The following is an 8,480-nucleotide window of genomic DNA, read 5'->3' as shown; positions in this document are numbered from 1 at the left end:
TTGATTGGTCAATGGTCAATAGTCAATGGCTCCTTCTAAACGGACTAAATGCATTGCCTTATTAATTACATGTTGGTCCGTAGTAGACTATGCACTACAAGAAATATCTACATTATTAGCAAGAGAGAAGAGCTATTATATGTCATCAATAGCGTTTTCATAAATGCTGTCTTATGCCCCTGTTATGGTAGCACCCCCACATACGATAGCGTTTTTTCCGTATGTTATGATAGAGTATTCTACCATAGCATTAGTTAAACGCTTTGATATATAGCAATGCTCTCTGGATTTTTTGTTGTTGTAGCGTAATTTAAATGCTATACTAGTATGCTTTGTTTTGTAACTCTTTTTCATAGCTATTGATCTAATATAAATGGTTTTTTCCAATTAAATTTTACATTTATATTTATATATATTCTATATAAATTAATATTGGTCAACAACTATATTAAATATATTTTTATTTCATTGAAAATCCATAAAAAACATAACAAGTCTTACAAACTATAATCCAAACTAAATCTTAAACTAAAACATCAAGTACTGCTCCTACACGATAAAGAATGCTAATCATAAAGTTTAATGATAAAGAACAAAAGAGAAACAAAATCTTTAATAATGGGTACCAAAACTTCTTCGTACTTGTAAGTTAAGAGGAAGGATTTAGCCTGTCCACCTGCTTCCTTGGAGTATCAGACATAAGCAGAAGTCTCTGCTTCTTGAAAGCATAAACTCTTAGATATGTTGAATGAGAATCACCTGGTTTGAAGGGAACCTGAGATTCATGATGGTCTTTTTAGCATCAGACTTCAAAGACAATCCAATGACCAAAATTGCTTCTACTGCAGCTTATTCACCAGCCTTTAAGAAAATATGAAAAGAAACTTGCCTTAGCCTCTGGACCATATGCTTCCTTTGGTCTTGTCATTCTTTCCCATAGTCAACGTTAACATCTCTGTATACACATACTCATCATAGAGGTAAGAACAAAGGTCAGACCCAAACGTATCATTAATCATTCATACTCACCGCTAAAGCTAATGACTCTTCAAAACCCTTTGACTTTAGCTCTTGCTTTCTCAATGAATCTAGGCACATGAGAGTACAATTACTAGGACTGGTATTAACATTTGGTCCCTGCACTGTAAAAAAACAGAACCCATGTAAGTTAAAAAATAACTTACATGGTGGCAGAAGACGAACAAATAAGCAACTTAATGATTCATTTTATTCTTATGATGTGTAACGCCAAAGCACGAATGAAGAATATCAACAAACCTGTTTAGGTAGCAGAAGAGGACTTGGAGACTTGAGCTGGTTGTCAAGGAAAGGCATGATGAGTGTGGAACCAGAACCTGAGCACCATATACAACTCTCTCATTTGATCCAACAGCGTCGTAAGTAAAGACACCCTTTACCTGGATAATCAAGAATAAAGATCACACAATGTAGCTCTTTCTATAGTCACATCATAACGTAGAAAGAGAAGAAGAGCATTTTACCTTCCTCGTCAAGCCCTCCTACTCTAACACAAGTCTTTTACATCTTTAAAAAAAAAAGATATATGTATGTAGCTAACCAGAGAATCCCAAAAACTTGCGACTTAGACAACCAAAACTTGCAAATTTAGAAACCAAAACCTGAAAATTGGAAACTAAAACCTGCAACAGAAAATCAAAACCTGCAGCATCAATCAAAACCTGCAGCATCAATCATCAAAAGCCATAAAAAAACATACTCCAATCAAGGATCAAGTATGAAACATTACCATTACGATTACAAATCTGTAGAGTAATTGTTATCTAAATCGTAACAACCTAGGCCAAAGTAACCAAATTAAATTCTTCAAGATCACACTTACCAATCTTAATAGAGTAAAGAACAATTCGAAGCAGCAATGAGAAAAAGAGAAAAGTAACAACATCTTAATAGAGTAAACATGAACAATTGCAAACATTTCTTAAAGACTGCACACATATACCAAAGAGGAGAAATTTCGACAGTCCATAGAAAATGTATGGTTTGCTTGAATCCTAAGAACTACATGAGTAAAGACTCCATGTAGATCGAAACTCCTCTTAGATCCACAATATCCTACCAAACCAGATCTGATAAAGAGGAATACAAATAAAAAAACAAAAGCCAACATCTAATTCAATTCAAAATCAAACGAAAATTAAAAGTAACGACCAAAATCACAAAACCCACCTCTTTACAATCTTTTCTCCGTTCTTAATTGTCTCATCTTCACCAGACCCATTCCAATCTGGGTTTCTCGCTTTATCACCCAATCTTGCTTTCGTTGGTGTTGCGTCAGAATCTCGCAACACTGTTGACCCATTCGAATATGGATTTTATGGCTCTAGATCTAAACGGAGTTCCTAAATTCCGGTACCATAACCGATTTGAAGTCCGCCAATATCTTCTAAGCAATCTCTCTCTCTCTCTTTCTCTCTTCTCTGGGCTGGAACAAGATGAGTGTTGGAGGTCGGGTGTGGAGAGGTGAAGAAAATATTAGGTCACAAGTGGGGTTTGTGATTTTTTTCTAAGTGTGGGAGGTATAAAGTGTAATATTTGGCTAAATTTTTGCGGACACAAGTGAAATTTAAAACTTTTGTTTTAATTTTGGCCAAGTTTTGGGCGGTATAAACGATTTTAGATTTCCCCTTACGAATTTTATCTTAGCATTTATTAAACGCTATAACATAGTAACCAAAATTACATACTCATCTTTAATAGCAGTTGGGAAAAATGAGCTATTTCCCAGTGCTATGAATGTGGACTTTTTTTGTAGTGATATGACACGATGGTTTTATTTTTCCGCTTATCCATTCGTTTTGATATATAGTATATGTGTTATATAATTTATCTTAAGTCATGAAACTTTAGGCGTTTGTACCAGTACTTTTATTTGATATATGAGCTTGCCTATCTTAGTATCTTGCTTAACCAGTACTAAGGAGCTGAAGTCTTAACATTTTTATTTGTTTATTATTTTGCAGAATGGATTTACAGTCTCCATATACACTAGAAATGCTCAATGCTCCGAGTCAATATATTGATATGAATGAGGAAGATGCTCAAGATGAAAACATTGAGATGAATGAGGGAGAAATAGAAATTGAAGAACCAGAGCAAAGTGACACTCAAGCTCCAAGGAAAAGACGATTAACTTTAGTAGTTTGGAACCATTTTGTATTAGTTGGGACAAAAAAAGATGGCAAAGAAAGAGGCAAATGCATCCATTGTGGTACAAAGTTAGTGATTAATACTAAAACACATGGAACAAAGAGTTTGATTCGCCAATTTGGATAAGTGTTCAATGAAGCCTAGAAAGGAAGATATGCATGCATATGATCATAAGATAGACCGTGAGATGACTAGCGAGATCATAATTTATCATGATTTTCCATTTCGGTATGCTAAATATGAAAAAGTCAGAGCAAGAGACAAGTATGCCAACCTATTTTTAGACAGACTGCTGGAGCGGATGTGTATAGGCAGTACGAGATTGAAAAGATCAAGCTGAAAGAGGTACTTGCAAAGCATCGTGGTCGTGTCTGTTTCACTGCAAATTTATGGTCAGCTCATGCCACAGTCATGAGTTATATTTTTTTGATTGCACACTTCATTCATGATGGCTGGAAATTAAACAGTCAGATTCTAGCTTTTTTGTGAATTGAAGTCTCTACACACTGAAGAAATTTCTAAAAAATTTTTGGAGTGTTTGAAAGAATGGGGACTAAAGAAGAAGGTATTTTCAACTACTCTAGATAATGCAGAAAATCATAATAGTATGCAGACCATTCTCAAGGTCAACTTCAGATGATTAGTGGCAGTGGTTTATTATGTGATGAAGAGTTTATGCTTGTTAGATGTTTTGCACATATTTTGAATATCATAGTAAAAGCTAGTTTAGAACTAGCGAATGATTTATTGCACAATATTATAAAAAGTGTCAAATATGTGTTAAAGCATCTCCTCAAAGAAAAGAAGCTTTTGCATATTATAGAAGCTTCAACTACTCTTTATTCAAAGATTCATAATCCCATTTTTAATTAATAACCAAAAAAAAATCAAATACTCTTTTAGTTTTTTTTTTTGTGCCATAATCTTAAAGCTAGCACGAGCGGAGGGTCGTGTTGACTAAGTCTAGACGACGAGTCGTATCGACAAGCAAGGGTTCATATTCCAGGTAAAGGGAGCGGTTCGGGCCTCATTGCCATCCGTGTTACTCAACCTACTATTAGGAACTGTGAACCCCGACGAGTACTATTGACTGCCGTGTTCGACCGTCGTATTGACGGACCACTTATGCTAACCTTAAGAAAAGAAACAGAATCGCGACTGTGTTTAGAATAGAAAAAAACAAGGTTTATGAAGAAGTTAGGAAGTCTGGAAAATTTAGAGAGAAGTTAGAGAGACATTTTAGAGAGAGAAAGCTATTATGAAATTTTATGATATTTCAAGTTGTGATTTCTTACAAGGGGTGCACACTTATTTATAGGAGGATTTAAGGCGCTGACATAAGCGCTTACCTCAGCGATTACATCATCGCTTACATCATTGCTTACATAATCATTACATCAGCGACTACATCATCGCTTACATCATTATTTATTTTACATGATTTTAGACACATCATACATATTATATTTTACTTATTTTATATTTTCCATACCTTTTAATGATCCATTTCGAATTCCAGCATATGTTCTTCGCAGCATCCATAATGATCATCTGGACATTCATACGAGTCTTCAATCATTTGTGCATCTTCTTCTGGTTGAACATTTATGCAGAATTTGAACTTTTCTTCGATATCTTCAACATTTACTTCATCATCTGGAGATTGAGCGTCCTTAAAGTAATCAGCACAGTAATCTTGAGAAGTCGCTTGGGAAGTTGTTTCTTCTTGTTTATCTTCTTTTGAACTGTTTGGTCTTCCTCTGTCAAACTTCATCATGTAATACTGTAAATCTTCATCAAATTGCATCTGATAATCGACCGGATAGTGAACCCAGTTGGAAATGAACGGAATAGGAAACATCTGTCTTGCATTGTTGAGGTGAAACGCATGAGTTTGGAAGTTTTCGTATGCTTCGTTATCTTGAAGGTTGAAATCTGGACGAACTCCTCTTGAAAAATCACCGTGATGAATGAGAGTTGGAAGAGCAAGAATTTTGCTTGTTTTGCGGTTGACCTTAACGGGACGATGAAAGAAGTAGATTGAATGTGGATTGAAGAATGGGTTGAGTCCACTTTTTTTCAGCTTCTTGAATGTTAGATTCGTTGCTTTCGCGGATTTTCGTAGTTTTCCACTCCAAACAGTCAATGGTGAAAACCACCTTAGGAATGTTGAGAAACAGTCTCTTTTGTCTTGAACAGTGTTGACGTAATGGTATAGCCACTGGATGTCGAAAGCAATTCCTACAGTATAGATAGCACAGAGATACCAAAGAAAACAGAGAACTTCTTCTGGCATGTTTGAATTCTCGATTCTGTAAAGATGTGCAAACGGATAGTCAGGATGAATTCCCATTGGAGCAATGTGGTGACAGTTTACTCCATAGTTCGACATGATGGTAGATTGATATGAAAAGATCTTTGTGCGTAGTAGTTCATGAAGCTTGTTTCTGCTGATGAGTTGATGAACATCTTCGGGTACGTCGGCTTCAAAGTCATAGTAGCTCTTCTTGGATTCGGAGGAACTGGCCATCATGTGTATCTCGTAGGGCGTTTCTTGTTTTACTGGTTTTCGGCTAAGCATGTTTGCTAAAGTGTTCTTGGTGCCCTTTAAATAGACTGACTCGAAATCGTACTTTGAGAACCATTCGCTCCATCTTAGTAGCTGTTGATGTGGGACCATCTTCTGCTTGAACTGTAACATCTTGGGAAATGAAGACATATCCATTTCTATACGAAACATGTGTCCTATTAGATGAAATTCAAACCTCTCGATAGCCCTTTTGACCGCTAAAATCTCCTTGAACGTTGAGTGATAATGTTGCTCTGAATCTTTGAAACGACCACTCTTGTATCCACATATTTGTCTTTTCCCATCCATCTCTTCAAACAGTATTGCTCCCCAATACTTATCACTAGCGTCTGTCTGTAGAATACGCATGCCTGAGGAAAGAATCTTTAAAGGGGGTAGCTTTTGCACTTCTGCTTTTAGACTTTTGATAGCTTTTGTTTGTCGTGATGCCCACAAAGGAGGGTTCTTCGACAACATTTTCTGTAGAGGTCTCGTCATTCTGGAAAGGTGTGGAATGAAGTCTCCCACATAATTGATTACGCCAAGAAATTGTTGAATTTGTCGCCTTGTAAGATTTTCATCGGGAAAATCCAGAAGTTCTGTAGCTAAATGGGCTTGTGGTATGAAACTTCCTTCTTTGATATGCATGCCAAGAAAATCAATGTTGGGCTGGGCTATTATCATCTTTCTGGCTGATAGCATGATCCCGTTCTTCTTGACAATGTCTTGAAACTGTTGTAGCGCCTGAATATGCTCTTCTTCATTTTTTGAGAAGATGAGTATGTCGTCAATGTATATAAGAGCTGTGTATAACAATGGCTCGAATATACGTAACATTGCTTGTTGAAATAGTGATGGCGCCGTCTTGAGACCAAAGGGTAAGACATTCCATTGAAGATGTCTATTTGGAAGGCAAAATACAGTCTTGTATCTTTCTTCAGGATGAACTCCGAGTTGCCAAAATCCTGATTTTAGATCAAACTTCGAAAATATTTTTGCACCTTGGAGATGTTGGAGAAGCGCTCTTTTATTTGGTAGTGGAAACTTGACATCTTGCAGATACTGGTCAATGGCTTGTAGTCAATAACCAATCTGAGTTTTCCTCTGGCTTGTTCAGCACGATTATTGACGTAGAACACTTTGCATGCCCATGGAGAGTTTGTTCTTGAGATGATACCTTGATCCACCAATTGATTGCATTCTTCATTTGCCTTCTGCAACAATGTTAGAGGCATTCCTGCATGGCTTACCTTTGTCGGTGTTGTGTGTATGTCTTCCTTGAATGGTAGGGATACGAAGAAGTCTTAGTTCAACCATAGCGGATGATTACACTTTTGAAGGAACTCCGTGTGTGAATCAGCGCATGATGTCATCTTTAATTCTTCTTCAATTTTATTGAACCCCGCAGATACTGAGTCTTCGATTGAGAACAAGCGATGCATCGTGGTAAAAGCCTTGTAGAGATTTTTCCATCTCACACCTCTTGGTTCTAGAGAAATGCCGAACTTCTTTTTCAGTACCGAATATGTATCCCATCCAAGGATTAAGTCTTTACCAGGTACAGATGAACCTAGTACTTCCTTAGTAACATGACATCCTGGAAAAAGCTCTATCGTGATTGGTTTTGATTTCAGCTTAACCGTTAGGGATCCAGAGTTTGCGACTCTGAAATCTTGTTGATGAGGCATCCACATGTTTCGTGAGAGAATCTTTGGGTTTATGATTGTTGTATGAGCTCCTGTGTCGATGAATGCGATTGCATGTACTGGTTTTTCTCTTCTTGAGGGATCAAAGATGGTTACTGGTAGATGCGGTGTCTGCAGTTCATCTTCTTGAGGCATCTGGGCAATCTTGAAACAACAATCGCCTTTTTCATCTTCGGATGAGGATTCTGAAGATTCATCATAATCTGAATAACTGCATATAGCATCATTCTCGTCACTCTCATAAGATAGTATTGACTCAAGATCGTGGTTATCGATATCAAGATCTGGAGCTATCTTGGATATCGAGTGAATGAGATATTGCTTCTTCTTTTTAGACTTGTTTGGACAGTCTTTTGCAAAATGCCCCGTCTTTCTGCATAGAAAACATCTCAAAGTTTTCTTGAAGCGTTTCTTCTTTCTGAAGAATCTCTTGCGTTTAATCTTGTTGAAATACTTCGATTTCAAGAATGATTTCTTGGATCTTCTTTGGTCTTTTCATCGATCTTCACATGAACATTTTTTCTTTTTCGAACATTTGATGTTCAGATCCGGACGAGCACATATCTTCGAAAGATGCTTTGATTTGTCCATGAATTCTGACCAAAACTCCTTTTGCTTACAAAGCTTGTCAAGGGTTCTGAACACGTGCTGCTGGATTTGTCCAATCGAGATTTCTTCGATTGTCTGTCCTTGATCTCTGATATACAGCTTCGTTTGTTGACTTAGGTAGTCATCTATTGATGAGAGATATACTTGCTTCAGGCTTGGATTGTTTAGACCATTGAGAGCATAATACCTTCGAGCGAAATGCTTTGCTAAATCTCTCTTCTTCAATGAACAACACTTTGCTGTGTAGAACTCTTCTTGTAGTTGTTCTTTTAAATGACTTGGGGTGCCAACGAATTCTCTATGTATTTCTCCAAGAAGTAGAGGTATCGTTGTCTGATACACCTGCTACTGCCGATATTCTCTAAGCGAATTCCACCATTCTTTTAATGCGCCTGAAAGTCTCGATG

General features: G+C 36.9%; 1 long non-coding RNA gene across 2 annotated transcripts; it reads right to left on the bottom strand.

Annotated features, from left to right (window-relative positions):
* Window positions 1-482: 482 nt before the first annotated feature.
* On the bottom strand, window positions 483-4,775 carry LOC110227344. Of its 2 annotated transcripts, XR_002331117.1 has the most exons (5): window positions 2,209-4,775; window positions 1,503-2,108; window positions 1,279-1,418; window positions 1,030-1,142; window positions 483-955 (listed from the first exon to the last, which is right to left on the bottom strand). It is a non-coding gene; the product is annotated as an uncharacterized LOC110227344 (long non-coding RNA). The 2 variants fall into 2 exon arrangements; XR_002331116.1 differs by having other exon boundaries at window positions 1,503-4,775.
* Between the last annotated feature and the right edge of the window lie 3,705 nt (window positions 4,776-8,480).

This window comes from Arabidopsis lyrata, assembly GCF_000004255.2.
Source record: "Arabidopsis lyrata subsp. lyrata unplaced genomic scaffold ARALYscaffold_6, whole genome shotgun sequence".
NCBI lineage: Eukaryota > Viridiplantae > Streptophyta > Magnoliopsida > Brassicales > Brassicaceae > Arabidopsis > Arabidopsis lyrata.
The sequence above is the reverse complement of the archived record's forward strand: the minus strand, read 5'-3'. Positions and strand labels throughout refer to the sequence as shown.